Source organism: Schistocerca gregaria, chromosome 6, assembly GCF_023897955.1.
Source record: "Schistocerca gregaria isolate iqSchGreg1 chromosome 6, iqSchGreg1.2, whole genome shotgun sequence".
NCBI classification, from domain to species: Eukaryota; Metazoa; Arthropoda; class Insecta; order Orthoptera; family Acrididae; genus Schistocerca; species Schistocerca gregaria.
The window spans coordinates 182,531,773-182,556,390 of record NC_064925.1 but is presented as its reverse complement, the minus strand read 5'-3'; the positions used below and the strand labels follow the sequence as shown (position 1 = coordinate 182,556,390).

General features: G+C 42.1%; 10 non-coding genes across 10 annotated transcripts; all 10 read left to right on the top strand.

Annotated features, from left to right (window-relative positions):
• The first annotated feature begins 186 nt into the window (after positions 1-186).
• Positions 187-293, top strand: LOC126279644 (U6 spliceosomal RNA). The gene has a single exon (XR_007551111.1). It is a non-coding gene; the product is annotated as a U6 spliceosomal RNA (small nuclear RNA).
• A 2,479-nt stretch (positions 294-2,772) lies between these two features.
• Positions 2,773-2,879, top strand: LOC126279343 (U6 spliceosomal RNA). The gene has a single exon (XR_007550827.1). It is a non-coding gene; the product is annotated as a U6 spliceosomal RNA (small nuclear RNA).
• A 2,476-nt stretch (positions 2,880-5,355) lies between these two features.
• On the top strand, positions 5,356-5,462 carry LOC126279342 (U6 spliceosomal RNA). Its single transcript, XR_007550826.1, has one exon. It is a non-coding gene; the product is annotated as a U6 spliceosomal RNA (small nuclear RNA).
• Positions 5,463-7,940: 2,478 nt separating this feature from the next.
• Positions 7,941-8,047, top strand: LOC126279643 (U6 spliceosomal RNA). Its single transcript, XR_007551110.1, has one exon. It is a non-coding gene; the product is annotated as a U6 spliceosomal RNA (small nuclear RNA).
• A 2,479-nt stretch (positions 8,048-10,526) lies between these two features.
• Positions 10,527-10,633, top strand: LOC126279341 (U6 spliceosomal RNA). Its single transcript, XR_007550825.1, has one exon. It is a non-coding gene; the product is annotated as a U6 spliceosomal RNA (small nuclear RNA).
• A 2,477-nt stretch (positions 10,634-13,110) lies between these two features.
• LOC126279340 (U6 spliceosomal RNA) lies at positions 13,111-13,217 on the top strand. The gene has a single exon (XR_007550824.1). It is a non-coding gene; the product is annotated as a U6 spliceosomal RNA (small nuclear RNA).
• Positions 13,218-15,695: 2,478 nt separating this feature from the next.
• Positions 15,696-15,802, top strand: LOC126279339 (U6 spliceosomal RNA). Its single transcript, XR_007550823.1, has one exon. It is a non-coding gene; the product is annotated as a U6 spliceosomal RNA (small nuclear RNA).
• A 2,477-nt stretch (positions 15,803-18,279) lies between these two features.
• Positions 18,280-18,386, top strand: LOC126279338 (U6 spliceosomal RNA). Its single transcript, XR_007550822.1, has one exon. It is a non-coding gene; the product is annotated as a U6 spliceosomal RNA (small nuclear RNA).
• A 2,478-nt stretch (positions 18,387-20,864) lies between these two features.
• LOC126279337 (U6 spliceosomal RNA) lies at positions 20,865-20,971 on the top strand. Its single transcript, XR_007550821.1, has one exon. It is a non-coding gene; the product is annotated as a U6 spliceosomal RNA (small nuclear RNA).
• Positions 20,972-23,446: 2,475 nt separating this feature from the next.
• LOC126279336 (U6 spliceosomal RNA) lies at positions 23,447-23,553 on the top strand. The gene has a single exon (XR_007550820.1). It is a non-coding gene; the product is annotated as a U6 spliceosomal RNA (small nuclear RNA).
• The last annotated feature ends 1,065 nt before the right edge of the window (positions 23,554-24,618 follow it).

The following is a 24,618-nucleotide window of genomic DNA, read 5'->3' as shown; positions in this document are numbered from 1 at the left end:
ACTGCCAAATCTACAGTTGACAGAGCTGCCACTTACTAAGAACGACACCTCGCAGTAATTAGTTCACAAATTAGCACTCGGCAGGCCTTGTGTTCCTCGCCAGAGCTGTGTAAACCTACGTCCAAGCCGAACCATGTTTGACGCGACGCCATAACTATATATACAATTTCAGAGGGCTCCTCGAATGTACTCGCTTCGGCGGTACATATACTAAAATTGGAACGATACAGAGAAGATTAGCATGGCCCCTGCGCAAGGATGACACGCAAAATCGTGAATCGTTCCACATTTTTTTTTTCGCAATCTCACTCTCTCATGCCTCACATCAGCTGCTAATACCATCAGCCAACTACACAAGTTTCGCTTCATATCTGCACCCACTTGTCACAAACTATGCTCTCCATTTACGCAGTTCTCCTCCACTTTCTTTCATTCACAACAGAACATGACAAAACCGGCAATAAACCTATCCCTTACATCACCAATGCACATCTAAAATGTCACTCTAATAACAAGTCAGCAAGCACACCAAAACCACAAGTACATGTCACTAGCACCCCTTCAACACAAATCACAGCCAGGCTAAGCCTAGCACAGGCAAAAGCCTCTTCTCTTCCTCAGTATCACACTCAGCTGTCACAGCATCTCTTGCTACTGTCTCAATCATGTCATTTCATAACACACACCTACTGCCACACACAACATTTGGAAACCTTACACCAACTTTACACAAGATAGCTGCATGTTCCACATCTTTCTCACTCACATACTTTCACTTAGACTACTGCTTAAATACACTCTAGCGCTCTAAAATTAGCTTGCATTACCTAATATTTATTTTTCTCTAACGCCTACAAAGCTTCTGGTGGCTGTAAGCCACTATCACATACTGTCTGCACACAGACCCACAATATTTATCTTTATTCATCTTCATGGCTGCAGCTGATGCCATAATTGTTTGAGCAGCATAAACAAACGTGTGAAGGAAGGTGTATCTTTCATCATTAAGTGTGCAAGCTACCCCTTTACAGGAAGTTTATTTAACATTATGTTTCAAGTAACTTTCCTAGTGGCCTTGCTATCCAGCTGCAGCCTCATAATACAGACTGCAGGTGACACCTCATCAGGTTCTTAACTGAAGCATATCTGCCTGTGTAATAAGCCACTGCCCTTCACCTAAAAACCAACTATTACTGCAAATATGTGGTGCATCAGCATGTCATGTACAAATTTCACTGGTGTGACCCACAAAGTATTTTCCCACATGTCTGGCAATCTGCCATTACATACAGTTACTTAAATAAATTCCAAAGGTGTCAGCCAATGAATACCACAACACTGAAGTGTTTAGACAGCAGACCAGTATGCTAATATTAACATATAGCATTTAGATGTGAGACTCTACTATTTTGACAGCACTTTGAATCCCATCAATGTGATACAAGTCGATGGTGTTCACAATTGCAGCTGATGCACCTCTCATCCTGTGTCTAGGAGAAAGATTGCACAAACTCTGCATGCAATATTCATCATGTTACATACACAGAAGCTCTACCACATAAGCAGATACAGAGCCAGTCAAGACACAAAACACTAGCAAGCTTCAAGATTTCAGGAATAGACAACTACATCACAAACCAGTTTGTGTCACATTGACACCAGTAGCAACTCAGTTATTAACTGCTTTCAAATACTAAATCTATCACTCTTTGTTCTGCACTAGCAATTCTTCCTGCAATAACAACATTCACCAACCTGGATTACAGCTGATTGACATTTCACAGGAACATAACTACAGCTACTAACACAATGCTAACCTTGTTTCTCTTACCACATGTCCCCTCGATATTTTAGGCTCACTCACACACCTCAATCACAGTGTTTCACTGTTGTCAAGTAGACCTGCCCTGTGTACACCTGGATCAACACAAATATATCACCTGGTATTGTACTGAAAACGGAACTATGTCCATCATTCCTACTACTATCTCACACAAGTCGCATTAACCCATCCATGCCCTGGTAATGACCTACACTGCTGTGTTTCAAAGTGTGCAATACGAATGCTGTTTTTAATGGTTTGTGAGGCTACTGTGTCTCTTCTTGCAGTCACTATTGTCTTCTGGCGCCATTGGATGAATAGAACCATGCTTGGTCTCTGTGGAGTTCCTCAGTAATTTACATGGTCACAGGCTGTGTCTTCTTGTGTTGTACTTGATGTGTGAGTTAAAAGTTGCATTGCATATGAGCACTCTGTAATTAAATCGATAGGTATCGTAAGAAAGTACCACTGCAAGAGTAATGCAATTTGTGTTAGCAGTGAAGACAGTTTGGCCAAAATATTCGCTTGTTTTGAGAGTCTTGAAGACCTGCTACCTGCTCCAGTCAGAGTCATTTATCCCACACATTAGAGAAGTGTGTTTCATACGTATGCCTATAAGACACTAAACTCGGGATGTGAGAACATGGCGACAATAGCTGCCAACACGTCTTGCTGCCGCCTAGCGGCAGCTGTGTGAAACTGCTGCTGCTCTGGGTGGATGGTGCGAGAGCAAACGACTCTACGATCTAAGTTTTACACCCAAAACTGCCAAATCTACAGTTGACAGAGCTGCCACTTACTAAGAACGACACCTCGCAGTAATTAGTTCACAAATTAGCACTCGGCAGGCCTTGTGTTCCTCGCCAGAGCTGTGTAAACCTACGTCCAAGCCGAACCATGTTTGACGCGACGCCATAACTATATATACAATTTCAGAGGGCTCCTCGAATGTACTCGCTTCGGCGGTACATATACTAAAATTGGAACGATACAGAGAAGATTAGCATGGCCCCTGCGCAAGGATGACACGCAAAATCGTGAAGCGTTCCACATTTTTTTTCGCAATCTCACTCTCTCATGCCTCACATCAGCTGCTAATACCATCAGCCAACTACACAAGTTTCGCTTCATATCTGCACCCACTTGTCACAAACTATGCTCTCCATTTACGCAGTTCTCCTCCACTTTCTTTCATTCACAACAGAACATGACAAAACTGGCAATAAACCTATCCCTTACATCACCAATGCACATCTAAAATGTCACTCTAATAACAAGTCAGCAAGCACACCAAAACCACAAGTACATGTCACTAGCACCCCTTCAACACAAATCACAGCCAGGCTAAGCCTAGCACAGGCAAAAGCCTCTTCTCTTCCTCAGTATCACACTCAGCTGTCACAGCATCTCTTGCTACTGTCTCAATCATGTCATTTCATAACACACACCTACTGCCACACACAACATTTGGAAACCTTACACCAACTTTACACAAGATAGCTGCATGTTCCAAATCTTTCTCACTCACATACTTTCACTTAGACTACTGCTTAAATACACTCTAGCGCTCTAAAATTAGCTTGCATTACCTAATATTTATTTTTCTCTAACGCCTACAAAGCTTCTGGTGGCTGTAAGCCACTATCACATACTGTCTGCACACAGACCCACAATATTTATCTTTATTCATCTTCATGGCTGCAGCTGATGCCATAATTGTTTGAGCAGCATAAACAAACATGTGAAGGAAGGTGTATCTTTCATGATTAAGTGTGCAAGCTACCCCTTTACAGGAAGTTTATTTAACATTTTGTTTCAAGTAACTTTCCTAGTGGCCTTGCTATCCAGCTGCAGCCTCATAATACAGACTGCAGGTGACACCTCATCAGGTTCTTAACTGAAGCATATCTGCCTGTGTAATAAGCCACTGCCCTTCACCTAAAAACCAACTATTACTGCAAATCTGTGGTGCATCAGCATGTCATGTACAAATTTCACTGGTGTGACCCACAAAGTATTTTCCCACATGTCTGGCAATCTGCCATTACATACAGTTACCTAAATAAATTCCAAAAGTGTCAGCCAATGAATACCACAACACTGAAGTGTTTAGACAGCAGACCAGTATGCTAATATTAACATATAGCATTTAGATGTGAGACTCTACTATTTTGACAGCACTTTGAATCCCATCAATGTGATACAAGTCGATGGTGTTCACAATTGCAGCTGATGCACCTCTCATCCTGTGTCTAGGAGAAAGATTGCACAAACTCTGCATGCAATATTCATCATGTTACATACACAGAAGCTCTACCACATAAGCAGATACAGAGCCAGTCAAGACACAAAACACTAGCAAGCTTCAAGATTTCAGGAATAGACAACTACATCACAAACCAGTTGGTGTCACATGACACCAGTAGCTACTCAGTTATTAACTGCTTTCAAATACTAAATCTATCACTCTTTGTTCTGCACTAGCAATTCTTCCTGCAATAACAACATTCACCAACCTGGATTACAGCTGATTGACATTTCACAGGAACATAACTACAGCTACTAACACAATGCTAACCTGGTTTCTCTTACCACATGTCCCCTCGATATTTTAGGCTCATTCACACACCTCAATCACAGTGTTTCACTGTTGTCAAGTAGACCTGCCCTGTGTACACCTGGATCAACACAAATATATCACCTGGTATTGTACTGAAAACGGAACTATGTCCATCATTCCTACTACTATCTCACACAAGTCGCATTAACCCATCCATGCCCTGGTAATGACCTACACTGCTGTGTTTCAAAGTGTGCAATACGAATGCTGTTTTTAATGGTTTGTGAGGCTACTGTGTCTCTTCTTGCAGTCACTATTGTCTTCTGGCGCCATTGGATGAATAGAACCATGCTTGGTCTCTGTGGAGTTCCTCAGTAATTTACATGGTCACAGGCTGTGTCTTCTTGTGTTGTACTTGATGTGTGAGTTAAAAGTTGCATTGCATATGAGCACTCTGTAATTAAATCGATAGGTATCGTAAGAAAGTACCACTGCAAGAGTAATGCAATTTGTGTTAGCAGTGAAGACAGTTTGGCCAAAATATTCGCTTGTTTTGAGAGTCTTGAAGACCTGCTACCTGCTCCAGTCAGAGTCATTTATCCCACACATTAGAGAAGTGTGTTTCATACGTATGCCTATAAGACACTAAACTCGGGATGTGAAAACATGGCGACAATAGCTGCCAACACGTCTTGCTGCCGCCTAGCGGCAGCTGTGTGAAACTGCTGCTGCTCTGGGTGGATGGTGCGAGAGCAAACGACTCTACGATCTAAGTTTTACACCCAACACTGCCAAATCTACAGTTGACAGAGCTGCCACGTACTAAGAACGACACCTCGCAGTAATTAGTTCACAAATTAGCACTCGGCAGGCCTTGTGTTCCTCGCCAGAGCTGTGTAAACCTACGTCCAAGCCGAACCATGTTTGACGCGACGCCATAACTATATATACAATTTCAGAGGGCTCCTCGAATGTACTCGCTTCGGCGGTACATATACTAAAATTGGAACGATACAGAGAAGATTAGCATGGCCCCTGCGCAAGGATGACACGCAAAATCGTGAAGCGTTCCACATTTTTTTTTCGCAATCTCACTCTCTCATGCCTCACATCAGCTGCTAATACCATCAGCCAACTACACAAGTTTCGCTTCATATCTGCACCCACTTGTCACAAACTATGCTCTCCATTTACGCAGTTCTCCTCCACTTTCTTTCATTCACAACAGAACATGACAAAACCGGCAATAAACCTATCCCTTACATCACCAATGCACATCTAAAATGTCACTCTAATAACAAGTCAGCAAGCACACCAAAACCACAAGTACATGTCACTAGCACCCCTTCAACACAAATCACAGCCAGGCTAAGCCTAGCACAGGCAAAAGCCTCTTCTCTTCCTCAGTATCACACTCAGCTGTCACAGCATCTCTTGCTACTGTCTCAATCATGTCATTTCATAACACACACCTACTGCCACACACAACATTTGGAAACCTTACACCAACTTTACACAAGATAGCTGCATGTTCCAAATCTTTCTCACTCACATACTTTCACTTAGACTACTGCTTAAATACACTCTAGCGCTCTAAAATTAGCTTGCATTACCTAATATTTATTTTTCTCTAACGCCTACAAAGCTTCTGGTGCCTGTAAGCCACTATCACATACTGTCTGCACACAGACCCACAATATTTATCTTTATTCATCTTCATGGCTGCAGCTGATGCCATAATTGTTTGAGCAGCATAAACAAACGTGTGAAGGAAGGTGTATCTTTCATCATTAAGTGTGCAAGCTACCCCTTTACAGGAAGTTTATTTAACATTATGTTTCAAGTAACTTTCCTAGTGGCCTTGCTATCCAGCTGCAGCCTCATAATACAGACTGCAGGTGACACCTCATCAGGTTCTTAACTGAAGCATATCTGCCTGTGTAATAAGCCACTGCCCTTCACCTAAAAACCAACTATTACTGCAAATCTGTGGTGCATCAGCATGTCATGTACAAATTTCACTGGTGTGACCCACAAAGTATTTTCCCACATGTCTGGCAATCTGCCATTACATACAGTTACCTAAATAAATTCCAAAAGTGTCAGCCAATGAATACCACAACACTGAAGTGTTTAGACAGCAGACCAGTATGCTAATATTAACATATAGCATTTAGATGTGAGACTCTACTATTTTGACAGCACTTTGAATCCCATCAATGTGATACAAGTCGATGGTGTTCACAATTGCAGCTGATGCACCTCTCATCCTGTGTCTAGGAGAAAGATTGCACAAACTCTGCATGCAATATTCATCATGTTACATACACAGAAGCTCTACCACATAAGCAGATACAGAGCCAGTCAAGACACAAAACACTAGCAAGCTTCAAGATTTCAGGAATAGACAACTACATCACAAACCAGTTTGTGTCACATTGACACCAGTAGCAACTCAGTTATTAACTGCTTTCAAATACTAAATCTATCACTCTTTGTTCTGCACTAGCAATTCTTCCTGCAATAACAACATTCACCAACCTGGATTACAGCTGATTGACATTTCACAGGAACATAACTACAGCTACTAACACAATGCTAACCTGGTTTCTCTTACCACATGTCCCCTCGATATTTTAGGCTCATTCACACACCTCAATCACAGTGTTTCACTGTTGTCAAGTAGACCTGCCCTGTGTACACCTGGATCAACACAAATATATCACCTGGTATTGTACTGAAAACGGAACTATGTCCATCATTCCTACTACTATCTCACACAAGTCGCATTAACCCATCCATGCCCTGGTAATGACCTACACTGCTGTGTTTCAAAGTGTGCAATACGAATGCTGTTTTTAATGGTTTGTGAGGCTACTGTGTCTCTTCTTGCAGTCACTATTGTCTTCTGGCGCCATTGGATGAATAGAACCATGCTTGGTCTCTGTGGAGTTCCTCAGTAATTTACATGGTCACAGGCTGTGTCTTCTTGTGTTGTACTTGATGTGTGAGTTAAAAGTTGCATTGCATATGAGCACTCTGTAATTAAATCGATAGGTATCGTAAGAAAGTACCACTGCAAGAGTAATGCAATTTGTGTTAGCAGTGAAGACAGTTTGGCCAAAATATTCGCTTGTTTTGAGAGTCTTGAAGACCTGCTACCTGCTCCAGTCAGAGTCATTTATCCCACACATTAGAGAAGTGTGTTTCATACGTATGCCTATAAGACACTGAACTCGGGATGTGAGAACATGGCGACAATAGCTGCCAACACGTCTTGCTGCCGCCTAGCGGCAGCTGTGTGAAACTGCTGCTGCTCTGGGTGGATGGTGCGAGAGCAAACGACTCTACGATCTAAGTTTTACACCCAAAACTGCCAAATCTACAGTTGACAGAGCTGCCACTTACTAAGAACGACACCTCGCAGTAATTAGTTCACAAATTAGCACTCGGCAGGCCTTGTGTTCCTCGCCAGAGCTGTGTAAACCTACGTCCAAGCCGAACCATGTTTGACGCGACGCCATAACTATATATACAATTTCAGAGGGCTCCTCGAATGTACTCGCTTCGGCGGTACATATACTAAAATTGGAACGATACAGAGAAGATTAGCATGGCCCCTGCGCAAGGATGACACGCAAAATCGTGAATCGTTCCACATTTTTTTTTTCGCAATCTCACTCTCTCATGCCTCACATCAGCTGCTAATACCATCAGCCAACTACACAAGTTTCGCTTCATATCTGCACCCACTTGTCACAAACTATGCTCTCCATTTACGCAGTTCTCCTCCACTTTCTTTCATTCACAACAGAACATGACAAAACCGGCAATAAACCTATCCCTTACATCACCAATGCACATCTAAAATGTCACTCTAATAACAAGTCAGCAAGCACACCAAAACCACAAGTACATGTCACTAGCACCCCTTCAACACAAATCACAGCCAGGCTAAGCCTAGCACAGGCAAAAGCCTCTTCTCTTCCTCAGTATCACACTCAGCTGTCACAGCATCTCTTGCTACTGTCTCAATCATGTCATTTCATAACACACACCTACTGCCACACACAACATTTGGAAACCTTACACCAACTTTACACAAGATAGCTGCATGTTCCACATCTTTCTCACTCACATACTTTCACTTAGACTACTGCTTAAATACACTCTAGCGCTCTAAAATTAGCTTGCATTACCTAATATTTATTTTTCTCTAACGCCTACAAAGCTTCTGGTGGCTGTAAGCCACTATCACATACTGTCTGCACACAGACCCACAATATTTATCTTTATTCATCTTCATGGCTGCAGCTGATGCCATAATTGTTTGAGCAGCATAAACAAACGTGTGAAGGAAGGTGTATCTTTCATCATTAAGTGTGCAAGCTACCCCTTTACAGGAAGTTTATTTAACATTATGTTTCAAGTAACTTTCCTAGTGGCCTTGCTATCCAGCTGCAGCCTCATAATACAGACTGCAGGTGACACCTCATCAGGTTCTTAACTGAAGCATATCTGCCTGTGTAATAAGCCACTGCCCTTCACCTAAAAACCAACTATTACTGCAAATCTGTGGTGCATCAGCATGTCATGTACAAATTTCACTGGTGTGACCCACAAAGTATTTTCCCACATGTCTGGCAATCTGCCATTACATACAGTTACTTAAATAAATTCCAAAGGTGTCAGCCAATGAATACCACAACACTGAAGTGTTTAGACAGCAGACCAGTATGCTAATATTAACATATAGCATTTAGATGTGAGACTCTACTATTTTGACAGCACTTTGAATCCCATCAATGTGATACAAGTCGATGGTGTTCACAATTGCAGCTGATGCACCTCTCATCCTGTGTCTAGGAGAAAGATTGCACAAACTCTGCATGCAATATTCATCATGTTACATACACAGAAGCTCTACCACATAAGCAGATACAGAGCCAGTCAAGACACAAAACACTAGCAAGCTTCAAGATTTCAGGAATAGACAACTACATCACAAACCAGTTTGTGTCACATTGACACCAGTAGCAACTCAGTTATTAACTGCTTTCAAATACTAAATCTATCACTCTTTGTTCTGCACTAGCAATTCTTCCTGCAATAACAACATTCACCAACCTGGATTACAGCTGATTGACATTTCACAGGAACATAACTACAGCTACTAACACAATGCTAACCTGGTTTCTCTTACCACATGTCCCCTCGATATTTTAGGCTCACTCACACACCTCAATCACAGTGTTTCACTGTTGTCAAGTAGACCTGCCCTGTGTACACCTGGATCAACACAAATATATCACCTGGTATTGTACTGAAAACGGAACTATGTCCATCATTCCTACTACTATCTCACACAAGTCGCATTAACCCATCCATGCCCTGGTAATGACCTACACTGCTGTGTTTCAAAGTGTGCAATACGAATGCTGTTTTTAATGGTTTGTGAGGCTACTGTGTCTCTTCTTGCAGTCACTATTGTCTTCTGGCGCCATTGGATGAATAGAACCATGCTTGGTCTCTGTGGAGTTCCTCAGTAATTTACATGGTCACAGGCTGTGTCTTCTTGTGTTGTACTTGATGTGTGAGTTAAAAGTTGCATTGCATATGAGCACTCTGTAATTAAATCGATAGGTATCGTAAGAAAGTACCACTGCAAGAGTAATGCAATTTGTGTTAGCAGTGAAGACAGTTTGGCCAAAATATTCGCTTGTTTTGAGAGTCTTGAAGACCTGCTACCTGCTCCAGTCAGAGTCATTTATCCCACACATTAGAGAAGTGTGTTTCATACGTATGCCTATAAGACACTAAACTCGGGATGTGAGAACATGGCGACAATAGCTGCCAACACGTCTTGCTGCCGCCTAGCGGCAGCTGTGTGAAACTGCTGCTGCTCTGGGTGGATGGTGCGAGAGCAAACGACTCTACGATCTAAGTTTTACACCCAAAACTGCCAAATCTACAGTTGACAGAGCTGCCACTTACTAAGAACGACACCTCGCAGTAATTAGTTCACAAATTAGCACTCGGCAGGCCTTGTGTTCCTCGCCAGAGCTGTGTAAACCTACGTCCAAGCCGAACCATGTTTGACGCGACGCCATAACTATATATACAATTTCAGAGGGCTCCTCGAATGTACTCGCTTCGGCGGTACATATACTAAAATTGGAACGATACAGAGAAGATTAGCATGGCCCCTGCGCAAGGATGACACGCAAAATCGTGAAGCGTTCCACATTTTTTTTTCGCAATCTCACTCTCTCATGCCTCACATCAGCTGCTAATACCATCAGCCAACTACACAAGTTTCGCTTCATATCTGCACCCACTTGTCACAAACTATGCTCTCCATTTACGCAGTTCTCCTCCACTTTCTTTCATTCACAACAGAACATGACAAAACTGGCAATAAACCTATCCCTTACATCACCAATGCACATCTAAAATGTCACTCTAATAACAAGTCAGCAAGCACACCAAAACCACAAGTACATGTCACTAGCACCCCTTCAACACAAATCACAGCCAGGCTAAGCCTAGCACAGGCAAAAGCCTCTTCTCTTCCTCAGTATCACACTCAGCTGTCACAGCATCTCTTGCTACTGTCTCAATCATGTCATTTCATAACACACACCTACTGCCACACACAACATTTGGAAACCTTACACCAACTTTACACAAGATAGCTGCATGTTCCAAATCTTTCTCACTCACATACTTTCACTTAGACTACTGCTTAAATACACTCTAGCGCTCTAAAATTAGCTTGCATTAGCTAATATTTATTTTTCTCTAACGCCTACAAAGCTTCTGGTGGCTGTAAGCCACTATCACATACTGTCTGCACACAGACCCACAATATTTATCTTTATTCATCTTCATGGCTGCAGCTGATGCCATAATTGTTTGAGCAGCATAAACAAACATGTGAAGGAAGGTGTATCTTTCATGATTAAGTGTGCAAGCTACCCCTTTACAGGAAGTTTATTTAACATTATGTTTCAAGTAACTTTCCTAGTGGCCTTGCTATCCAGCTGCAGCCTCATAATACAGACTGCAGGTGACACCTCATCAGGTTCTTAACTGAAGCATATCTGCCTGTGTAATAAGCCACTGCCCTTCACCTAAAAACCAACTATTACTGCAAATCTGTGGTGCATCAGCATGTCATGTACAAATTTCACTGGTGTGACCCACAAAGTATTTTCCCACATGTCTGGCAATCTGCCATTACATACAGTTACCTAAATAAATTCCAAAAGTGTCAGCCAATGAATACCACAACACTGAAGTGTTTAGACAGCAGACCAGTATGCTAATATTAACATATAGCATTTAGATGTGAGACTCTACTATTTTGACAGCACTTTGAATCCCATCAAGTGATACAAGTCGATGGTGTTCACAATTGCAGCTGATGCACCTCTCATCCTGTGTCTAGGAGAAAGATTGGACAAACTCTGCATGCAATATTCATCATGTTACATACACAGAAGCTCTACCACATAAGCAGATACAGAGCCAGTCAAGACACAAAACACTAGCAAGCTTCAAGATTTCAGGAATAGACAACTACATCACAAACCAGTTTGTGTCACATTGACACCAGTAGCAACTCAGTTATTAACTGCTTTCAAATACTAAATCTATCACTCTTTGTTCTGCACTAGCAATTCTTCCTGCAATAACAACATTCACCAACCTGGATTACAGCTGATTGACATTTCACAGGAACATAACTACAGCTACTAACACAATGCTAACCTGGTTTCTCTTACCACATGTCCCCTCGATATTTAGGCTCATTCACACACCTCAATCACAGTGTTTCACTGTTGTCAAGTAGACCTGCCCTGTGTACACCTGGATCAACACAAATATATCACCTGGTATTGTACTGAAAACGGAACTATGTCCATCATTCCTACTACTATCTCACACAAGTCGCATTAACCCATCCATGCCCTAGTAATGACCTACACTGCTGTGTTTCAAAGTGTGCAATACGAATGCAGTTTTTAATGGTTTGTGAGGCTACTGTGTCTCTTCTTGCAGTCACTATTGTCTTCTGGCGCCATTGGATGAATAGAACCATGCTTGGTCTCTGTGGAGTTCCTCAGTAATTTACATGGTCACAGGCTGTGTCTTCTTGTGTTGTACTTGATGTGTGAGTTAAAAGTTGCATTGCATATGAGCACTCTGTAATTAAATCGATAGGTATCGTAAGAAAGTACCACTGCAAGAGTAATGCAATTTGTGTTAGCAGTGAAGACAGTTTGGCCAAAATATTCGCTTGTTTTGAGAGTCTTGAAGACCTGCTACCTGCTCCAGTCAGAGTCATTTATCCCACACATTAGAGAAGTGTGTTTCATACGTATGCCTATAAGACACTAAACTCGGGATGTGAGAACATGGCGACAATAGCTGCCAACACGTCTTGCTGCCGCCTAGCGGCAGCTGTGTGAAACTGCTGCTGCTCTGAGTGGATGGTGCGAGAGCAAACGACTCTACGATCTAAGTTTTACACCCAAAACTGCCAAATCTACAGTTGACAGAGCTGCCACTTACTAAGAACGACACCTCGCAGTAATTAGTTCACAAATTAGCACTCGGCAGGCCTTGTGTTCCTCGCCAGAGCTGTGTAAACCTACGTCCAAGCCGAACCATGTTTGAATGCGACGCCATAACTATATATACAATTTCAGAGGGCTCCTCGAATGTACTCGCTTCGGCGGTACATATACTAAAATTGGAACGATACAGAGAAGATTAGCATGGCCCCTGCGCAAGGATGACACGCAAAATCGTGAAGCGTTCCACATTTTTTTTCGCAATCTCACTCTCTCATGCCTCACATCAGCTGCTAATACCATCAGCCAACTACACAAGTTTCGCTTCATATCTGCACCCACTTGTCACAAACTATGCTCTCCATTTACGCAGTTCTCCTCCACTTTCTTTCATTCACAACAGAACATGACAAAACTGGCAATAAACCTATCCCTTACATCACCAATGCACATCTAAAATGTCACTCTAATAACAAGTCAGCAAGCACACCAAAACCACAAGTACATGTCACTAGCACCCCTTCAACACAAATCACAGCCAGGCTAAGCCTAGCACAGGCAAAAGCCTCTTCTCTTCCTCAGTATCACACTCAGCTGTCACAGCATCTCTTGCTACTGTCTCAATCATGTCATTTCATAACACACACCTACTGCCACACACAACATTTGGAAACCTTACACCAACTTTACACAAGATAGCTGCATGTTCCAAATCTTTCTCACTCACATACTTTCACTTAGACTACTGCTTAAATACACTCTAGCGCTCTAAAATTAGCTTGCATTACCTAATATTTATTTTTCTCTAACGCCTACAAAGCTTCTGGTGCCTGTAAGCCACTATCACATACTGTCTGCACACAGACCCACAATATTTATCTTTATTCATCTTCATGGCTGCAGCTGATGCCATAATTGTTTGAGCAGCATAAACAAAAATGTGAAGGAAGGTGTATCTTTCATCATTAAGTGTGCAAGCTACCCCTTTACAGGAAGTTTATTTAACATTTTGTTTCAAGTAACTTTCCTAGTGGCCTTGCTATCCAGCTGCAGCCTCATAATACAGACTGCAGGTGACACCTCATCAGGTTCTTAACTGAAGCATATCTGCCTGTGTAATAAGCCACTGCCCTTCACCTAAAAACCAACTATTACTGCAAATCTGTGGTGCATCAGCATGTCATGTACAAATTTCACTGGTGTGACCCACAAAGTATTTTCCCACATGTCTGGCAATCTGCCATTACATACAGTTACCTAAATAAATTCCAAAAGTGTCAGCCAATGAATACCACAACACTGAAGTGTTTAGACAGCAGACCAGTATGCTAATATTAACATATAGCATTTAGATGTGAGACTCTACTATTTTGACAGCACTTTGAATCCCATCAATGTGATACAAGTCGATGGTGTTCACAATTGCAGCTGATGCACCTCTCATCCTGTGTCTAGGAGAAAGATTGCACAAACTCTGCATGCAATATTCATCATGTTACATACACAGAAGCTCTACCACATAAGCAGATACAGAGCCAGTCAAGACACAAAACACTAGCAAGCTTCAAGATTTCAGGAATAGACAACTACATCACAAACCAGTTTGTGTCACATTGACACCAGTAGCAACTCAGTTATTAACTGCTTTCAAATACTAAATCTATCACTCTTTGTTCTGCACTAGCAATTCTTCCTGCAATAACAACATTCACCAACCTGGATTACAGCTGATTGACATTTCACAGGAACATAACTACAGCTACTAACACAATGCTAACCTGGTTTCTCTTACCACATGTCCCCTCGATATTTTAGGCTCATTCACACACCTCAATCACAGTGTTTCACTGTTGTCAAGTAGACCTGCCCTGTGTACACCTGGATCAACACAAATATATCACCTGGTATTGTACTGAAAACGGAACTATGTCCATCATTCCTACTACTATCTCACACAAGTCGCATTAACCCATCCATGCCCTAGTAATGACCTACACTGCTGTGTTTCAAAGTGTGCAATACGAATGCTGTTTTTAATGGTATGTGAGGCTACTGTGTCTCTTCTTGCAGTCACTATTGTCTTCTGGCGCCATTGGATGAATAGAACCATGCTTGGTCTCTGTGGAGTTCCTCAGTAATTTACATGGTCACAGGCTGTGTCTTCTTGTGTTGTACTTGATGTGTGAGTTAAAAGTTGCATTGCATATGAGCACTCTGTAATTAAATCGATAGGTATCGTAAGAAAGTACCACTGCAAGAGTAATGCAATTTGTGTTAGCAGTGAAGACAGTTTGGCCAAAATATTCGCTTGTTTTGAGAGTCTTGAAGACCTGCTACCTGCTCCAGTCAGAGTCATTTATCCCACACATTAGAGAAGTGTGTTTCATACGTATGCCTATAAGACACTAAACTCGGGATGTGAGAACATGGCGACAATAGCTGCCAACACGTCTTGCTGCCGCCTAGCGGCAGCTGTGTGAAACTGCTGCTGCTCTGGGTGGATGGTGCGAGAGCAAACGACTCTACGATCTAAGTTTTACACCCAAAACTGCCAAATCTACAGTTGACAGAGCTGCCACTTACTAAGAACGACACCTCGCAGTAATTAGTTCACAAATTAGCACTCGGCAGGTCTTGTGTTCCTCGCCAGAGCTGTGTAAACCTACGTCCAAGCCGAACCATGTTTGAATGCGACGCCATAACTATATATACAATTTCAGAGGGCTCCTCGAATGTACTCGCTTCGGCGGTACATATACTAAAATTGGAACGATACAGAGAAGATTAGCATGGCCCCTGCGCAAGGATGACACGCAAAATCGTGAAGCGTTCCACATTTTTTTTCGCAATCTCACTCTCTCATGCCTCACATCAGCTGCTAATACCATCAGCCAACTACACAAGTTTCGCTTCATATCTGCACCCACTTGTCACAAACTATGCTCTCCATTTACGCAGTTCTCCTCCACTTTCTTTCATTCACAACAGAACATGACAAAACTGGCAATAAACCTATCCCTTACATCACCAATGCACATCTAAAATGTCACTCTAATAACAAGTCAGCAAGCACACCAAAACCACAAGTACATGTCACTAGCACCCCTTCAACACAAATCACAGCCAGGCTAAGCCTAGCACAGGCAAAAGCCTCTTCTCTTCCTCAGTATCACACTCAGCTGTCACAGCATCTCTTGCTACTGTCACAATCATGTCATTTCATAACACACACCTACTGCCACACACAACATTTGGAAACCTTACACCAACTTTACACAAGATAGCTGCATGTTCCAAATCTTTCTCACTCACATACTTTCACTTAGACTACTGCTTAAATACACTCTAGCGCTCTAAAATTAGCTTGCATTACCTAATATTTATTTTTCTCTAACGCCTACAAAGCTTCTGGTGCCTGTAAGCCACTATCACATACTGTCTGCACACAGACCCACAATATTTATCTTTATTCATCTTCATGGCTGCAGCTGATGCCATAATTGTTTGAGCAGCATAAACAAACATGTGAAGGAAGGTGTATCTTTCATGATTAAGTGTGCAAGCTACCCCTTTACAGGAAGTTTATTTAACATTTTGTTTCAAGTAACTTTCCTAGTGGCCTTGCTATCCAGCTGCAGCCTCATAATACAGACTGCAGGTGACACCTCATCAGGTTCTTAACTGAAGCATATCTGCCTGTGTAATAAGCCACTGCCCTTCACCTAAAAACCAACTATTACTGCAAATCTGTGGTGCATCAGCATGTCATGTACAAATTTCACTGGTGTGACCCACAAAGTATTTTCCCACATGTCTGGCAATCTGCCATTACATACAGTTACCTAAATAAATTCCAAAAGTGTCAGCCAATGAATACCACAACACTGAAGTGTTTAGACAGCAGACCAGTATGCTAATATTAACATATAGCATTTAGATGTGAGACTCTACTATTTTGACAGCACTTTGAATCCCATCAATGTGATACAAGTCGATGGTGTTCACAATTGCAGCTGATGCACCTCTCATCCTGTGTCTAGGAGAAAGATTGCACAAACTCTGCATGCAATATTCATCATGTTACATACACAGAAGCTCTACCACATAAGCAGATACAGAGCCAGTCAAGACACAAAACACTAGCAAGCTTCAAGATTTCAGGAATAGACAACTACATCACAAACCAGTTTGTGTCACATTGACACCAGTAGCAACTCAGTTATTAACTGCTTTCAAATACTAAATCTATCACTCTTTGTTCTGCACTAGCAATTCTTCCTGCAATAACAACATTCACCAACCTGGATTACAGCTGATTGACATTTCACAGGAACATAACTACAGCTACTAACACAATGCTAACCTGGTTTCTCTTACCACATGTCCCCTCGATATTTTAGGCTCATTCACACACCTCAATCACAGTGTTTCACTGTTGTCAAGTAGACCTGCCCTGTGTACACCTGGATCAACACAAATATATCACCTGGTATTGTACTGAAAACGGAACTATGTCCATCATTCCTACTACTATCTCACACAAGTCGCATTAACCCATCCATGCCCTAGTAATGACCTACACTGCTGTGTTTCAAAGTGTGCAATACGAATGCTGTTTTTAATGGTTTGTGAGGCTACTGTGTCTCTTCTTGCAGTCACTATTGTCTTCTGGCGCCATTGGATGAATAGAACCATGCTTGGTCTCTGTGGAGTTCCTCAGTAATTTACATGGTCACAGGCTGTGTCTTCTTGTGTTGTACTTGATGTGTGAGTTAAAAGTTGCATTGCATATGAGCACTCTGTAATTAAATCGATAGGTATCGTAAGAAAGTACCACTGCAAGAGTAATGCAATTTGTGTTAGCAGTGAAGACAGTTTGGCCAAAATATTCGCTTGTTTTGAGAGTCTTGAAGACCTGCTACCTGCTCCAGTCAGAGTCATTTATCCCACACATTAGAGAAGTGTGTTTCATACGTATGCCTATAAGACACTAAACTCGGGATGTGAGAACATGGCGACAATAGCTGCCAACACGTCTTGCTGCCGCCTAGCGGCAGCTGTGTGAAACTGCTGCTGCTCTGGGTGGATGGTGCGAGAGCAAACGACTCTACGATCTAAGTTTTACACCCAAAACTGCCAAATCTACAGTTGACAGAGCTGCCACTTACTAAGAACGACACCTCGCAGTAATTAGTTCACAAATTAGCACTCGGCAGGCCTTGTGTTCCTCGCCAGAGCTGTGTAAACCTACGTCCAAGCCGAACCATGTTTGACGCGACGCCATAACTATATATACAATTTCAGAGGGCTCCTCGAATGTACTCGCTTCGGCGGTACATATACTAAAATTGGAACGATACAGAGAAGATTAGCATGGCCCCTGCGCAAGGATGACACGCAAAATCGTGAAGCGTTCCACATTTTTTTTTCGCAATCTCACTCTCTCATGCCTCACATCAGCTGCTAATACCATCAGCCAACTACACAAGTTTCGCTTCATATCTGCACCCACTTGTCACAAACTATGCTCTCCATTTACGCAGTTCTCCTCCACTTTCTTTCATTCACAACAGAACATGACAAAACTGGCAATAAACCTATCCCTTACATCACCAATGCACATCTAAAATGTCACTCTAATAACAAGTCAGCAAGCACACCAAAACCACAAGTACATGTCACTAGCACCCCTTCAACACAAATCACAGCCAGGCTAAGCCTAGCACAGGCAAAAGCCTCTTCTCTTCCTCAGTATCACACTCAGCTGTCACAGCATCTCTTGCTACTGTCTCAATCATGTCATTTCATAACACACACCTACTGCCACACACAACATTTGGAAACCTTACACCAACTTTACACAAGATAGCTTCATGTTCCAAATCTTTCTCACTCACATACTTTCACTTACACTACTGCTTAAATACACTCTAGCGCTCTAAAATTAGCTTGCATTACCTAATATTTATTTTTCTCTAACGCCTACAAAGCTTCTGGTGCCTGTAAGCCACTATCACATACTGTCTGCACACAGACCCACAATATTTATCTTTATTCATCTTCATGGCTGCAGCTGATGCCATAATTGTTTGAGCAGCATAAACAAACATGTGAAGGAAGGTGTATCTTTCATCATTAAGTGTGCAAGCTACCCCTTTACAGGAAGTTTATTTAACATTTTGTTTCAAGTAACTTTCCTAGTGGCCTTGCTATCCAGCTGCAGCCTCATAATACAGACTGCAGGTGACACCTCATCAGGTTCTTAACTGAAGCATATCTGCCTGTGTAATAAGCCACTGCCCTTCACCTAAAAACCAACTATTACTGCAAATCTGTGGTGCATCAGCATGTCATGTACAAATTTCACTGGTGTGACCCACAAAGTATTTTCCCACATGTCTGGCAATCTGCCATTACATACAGTTACCTAAATAAATTCCAAAAGTGTCAGCCAATGAATACCACAACACTGAAGTGTTTAGACAGCAGACCAGTATGCTAATATTAACATATAGCATTTAGATGTGAGACTCTACTATTTTGACAGCACTTTGAATCCCATCAATGTGATACAAGTCGATGGTGTTCACAATTGCAGCTGATGCACCTCTCATCCTGTGTCTAGGAGAAAGATTGCACAAACTCTGCATGCAATATTCATCATGTTACATACACAGAAGCTCTACCACATAAGCAGATACAGAGCCAGTCAAGACACAAAACACTAGCAAGCTTCAAGATTTCAGGAATAGACAACTACATCACAAACCAGTTTGTGTCACATTGACACCAGTAGCAACTCAGTTATTAACTGCTTTCAAATACTAAATCTATCACTCTTTGTTCTGCACTAGCAATTCTTCCTGCAATAACAACATTCACCAACCTGGATTACAGCTGATTGACATTTCACAGGAACATAACTACAGCTACTAACACAATGCTAACCTGGTTTCTCTTACCACATGTCCCCTCGATATTTTAGGCTCATTCACACACCTCAATCACAGTGTTTCACTGTTGTCAAGTAGACCTGCCCTGTGTACACCTGGATCAACACAAATATATCACCTGGTATTGTACTGAAAACGGAACTATGTCCATCATTCCTACTACTATCTCACACAAGTCGCATTAACCCATCCATGCCCTAGTAATGACCTACACTGCTGTGTTTCAAAGTGTGCAATACGAATGCTGTTTTTAATGGTTTGTGAGGCTACTGTGTCTCTTCTTGCAGTCACTATTGTCTTCTGGCGCCATTGGATGAATAGAACCATGCTTGGTCTCTGTGGAGTTCCTCAGTAATTTACATGGTCACAGGCTGTGTCTTCTTGTGTTGTACTTGATGTGTGAGTTAAAAGTTGCATTGCATATGAGCACTCTGTAATTAAATCGATAGGTATCGTAAGAAAGTACCACTGCAAGAGTAATGCAATTTGTGTTAGCAGTGAAGACAGTTTGGCCAAAATATTCGCTTGTTTTGAGAGTCTTGAAGACCTGCTACCTGCTCCAGTCAGAGTCATTTATCCCACACATTAGAGAAGTGTGTTTCATACGTATGCCTATAAGACACTAAACTCGGGATGTGAGAACATGGCGACAATAGCTGCCAACACGTCTTGCTGCCGCCTAGCGGCAGCTGTGTGAAACTGCTGCTGCTCTGGGTGGATGGTGCGAGAGCAAACGACTCTACGATCTAAGTTTTACACCCAAAACTGCCAAATCTACAGTTGACAGAGCTGCCACTTACTAAGAACGACACCTCGCAGTAATTAGTTCACAAATTAGCACTCGGCAGGCCTTGTGTTCCTCGCCAGAGCTGTGTAAACCTACGTCCAAGCCGAACCATGTTTGACGCGACGCCATAACTATATATACAATTTCAGAGGGCTCCTCGAATGTACTCGCTTCGGCGGTACATATACTAAAATTGGAACGATACAGAGAAGATTAGCATGGCCCCTGCGCAAGGATGACACGCAAAATCGTGAAGCGTTCCACATTTTTTTTTCGCAATCTCACTCTCTCATGCCTCACATCAGCTGCTAATACCATCAGCCAACTACACAAGTTTCGCTTCATATCTGCACCCACTTGTCACAAACTATGCTCTCCATTTACGCAGTTCTCCTCCACTTTCTTTCATTCACAACAGAACATGACAAAACTGGCAATAAACCTATCCCTTACATCACCAATGCACATCTAAAATGTCACTCTAATAACAAGTCAGCAAGCACACCAAAACCACAAGTACATGTCACTAGCACCCCTTCAACACAAATCACAGCCAGGCTAAGCCTAGCACAGGCAAAAGCCTCTTCTCTTCCTCAGTATCACACTCAGCTGTCACAGCATCTCTTGCTACTGTCTCAATCATGTCATTTCATAACACACACCTACTGCCACACACAACATTTGGAAACCTTACACCAACTTTACACAAGATAGCTTCATGTTCCAAATCTTTCTCACTCACATACTTTCACTTACACTACTGCTTAAATACACTCTAGCGCTCTAAAATTAGCTTGCATTACCTAATATTTATTTTTCTCTAACGCCTACAAAGCTTCTGGTGCCTGTAAGCCACTATCACATGTCTGCACACAGACCCACAATATTTATCTTTATTCATCTTCATGGCTGCAGCTGATGCCATAATTGTTTGAGCAGCATAAACAAACATGTGAAGGAAGGTGTATCTTTCATCATTAAGTGTGCAAGCTACCCCTTTACAGGAAGTTTATTTAACATTATGTTTCAAGTAACTTTCCTAGTGGCCTTGCTATCCAGCTGCAGCCTCATAATACAGACTGCAGGTGACACCTCATCAGGTTCTTAACTGAAGCATATCTGCCTGTGTAATAAGCCACTGCCCTTCACCTAAAAACCAACTATTACTGCAAATCTGTGGTGCATCAGCATGTCATGTACAAATTTCACTGGTGTGACCCACAAAGTATTTTCCCACATGTCTGGCAATCTGCCATTACATACAGTTACCTAAATAAATTCCAAAAGTGTCAGCCAATGAATACCACAACACTGAAGTGTTTAGACAGCAGACCAGTATGCTAATATTAACATATAGCATTTAGATGTGAGACTCTACTATTGTGACAGCACTTTGAATCCCATCAATGTGATACAAGTCGATGGTGTTCACAATTGCAGCTGATGCACCTCTCATCCTGTGTCTAGGAGAAAGATTGGACAAACTCTGCATGCAATATTCATCATGTTACATACACAGAAGCTCTACCACATAAGCAGATACAGAGCCAGTCAAGACACAAAACACTAGCAAGCTTCAAGATTTCAGGAATAGACAACTACATCACAAACCAGTTTGTGTCACATTGACACCAGTAGCAACTCAGTTATTAACTGCTTTCAAATACTAAATCTATCACTCTTTGTTCTGCACTAGCAATTCTTCCTGCAATAACAACATTCACCAACCTGGATTACAGCTGATTGACATTTCACAGGAACATAACTACAGCTACTAACACAATGCTAACCTGGTTTCTCTTACCACATGTCCCCTCGATATTTTAGGCTCATTCACACACCTCAATCACAGTGTTTCACTGTTGTCAAGTAGACCTGCCCTGTGTACACCTGGATCAACACAAATATATCACCTGGTATTGTACTGAAAACGGAACTATGTCCATCATTCCTACTACTATCTCACACAAGTCGCATTAACCCATCCATGCCCTAGTAATGACCTACACTGCTGTGTTTCAAAGTGTGCAATACGAATGCAGTTTTTAATGGTTTGTGAGGCTACTGTGTCTCTTCTTGCAGTCACTATTGTCTTCTGGCGCCATTGGATGAATAGAACCATGCTTGGTCTCTGTGGAGTTCCTCAGTAATTTACATGGTCACAGGCTGTGTCTTCTTGTGTTGTACTTGATGTGTGAGTTAAAAGTTGCATTGCATATGAGCACTCTGTAATTAAATCGATAGGTATCGTAAGAAAGTACCACTGCAAGAGTAATGCAATTTGTGTTAGCAGTGAAGACAGTTTGGCCAAAATATTCGCTTGTTTTGAGAGTCTTGAAGACCTGCTACCTGCTCCAGTCAGAGTCATTTATCCCACACATTAGAGAAGTGTGTTTCATACGTATTCCAATAAGACACTAAACTCGGGATGTGAGAACATGGCGACAATAGCTGCCAACACGTCTTGCTGCCGCCTAGCGGCAGCTGTGTGAAACTGCTGCTGCTCTGGGTGGATGGTGCGAGAGCAAACGACTCTACGATCTAAGTTTTACACCCAAAACTGCCAAATCTACAGTTGACAGAGCTGCCACTTACTAAGAACGACACCTCGCAGTAATTAGTTCACAAATTAGCACTCGGCAGGCCTTGTGTTCCTCGCCAGAGCTGTGTAAACCTACGTCCAAGCCGAACCATGTTTGACGCGACGCAATAACTATATATACAATTTCAGAGGGCTCCTCGAATGTACTCGCTTCGGCGGTACATATACTAAAATTGGAACGATACAGAGAAGATTAGCATGGCCCCTGCGCAAGGATGACACGCAAAATCGTGAAGCGTTCCACATTTTTTTTTCGCAATCTCACTCTCTCATGCCTCACATCAGCTGCTAATACCATCAGCCAACTACACAAGTTTCGCTTCATATCTGCACCCACTTGACACAAACTATGCTCTCCATTTACGCAGTTCTCCTCCACTTTCTTTCATTCACAACAGAACATGACAAAACTGGCAATAAACCTATCCCTTACATCACCAATGCACATCTAAAATGTCACTCTAATAACAAGTCAGCAAGCACACCAAAACCACAAGTACATGTCACTAGCACCCCTTCAACACAAATCACAGCCAGGCTAAGCCTAGCACAGGCAAAAGCCTCTTCTCTTCCTCAGTATCACACTCAGCTGTCACAGCATCTCTTGCTACTGTCTCAATCATGTCATTTCATAACACACACCTACTGCCACACACAACATTTGGAAACCTTACACCAACTTTACACAAGATAGCTGCATGTTCCAAATCTTTCTCACTCACATACTTTCACTTAGACTACTGCTTAAATACACTCTAGCGCTCTAAAATTAGCTTGCATTACCTAATATTTATTTTTCTCTAACGCCTACAAAGCTTCTGGTGCCTGTAAGCCACTATCACATACTGTCTGCACACAGACCCACAATATTTATCTTTATTCATCTTCATGGCTGCAGCTGATGCCATAATTGTTTGAGCAGCATAAACAAACATGTGAAGGAAGGTGTATCTTTCATCATTAAGTGTGCAAGCTACCCCTTTACAGGAAGTTTATTTAACATTATGTTTCAAGTAACTTTCCTAGTGGCCTTGCTATCCAGCTGCAGCCTCATAATACAGACTGCAGGTGACACCTCATCAGGTTCTTAACTGAAGCATATCTGCCTGTGTAATAAGCCACTGCCCTTCACCTAAAAACCAACTATTACTGCAAATCTGTGGTGCATCAGCATGTCATGTACAAATTTCACTGGTGTGACCCACAAAGTATTTTCCCACATGTCTGGCAATCTGCCATTACATACAGTTACCTAAATAAATTCCAAAAGTGTCAGCCAATGAATACCACAACACTGAAGTGTTTAGACAGCAGA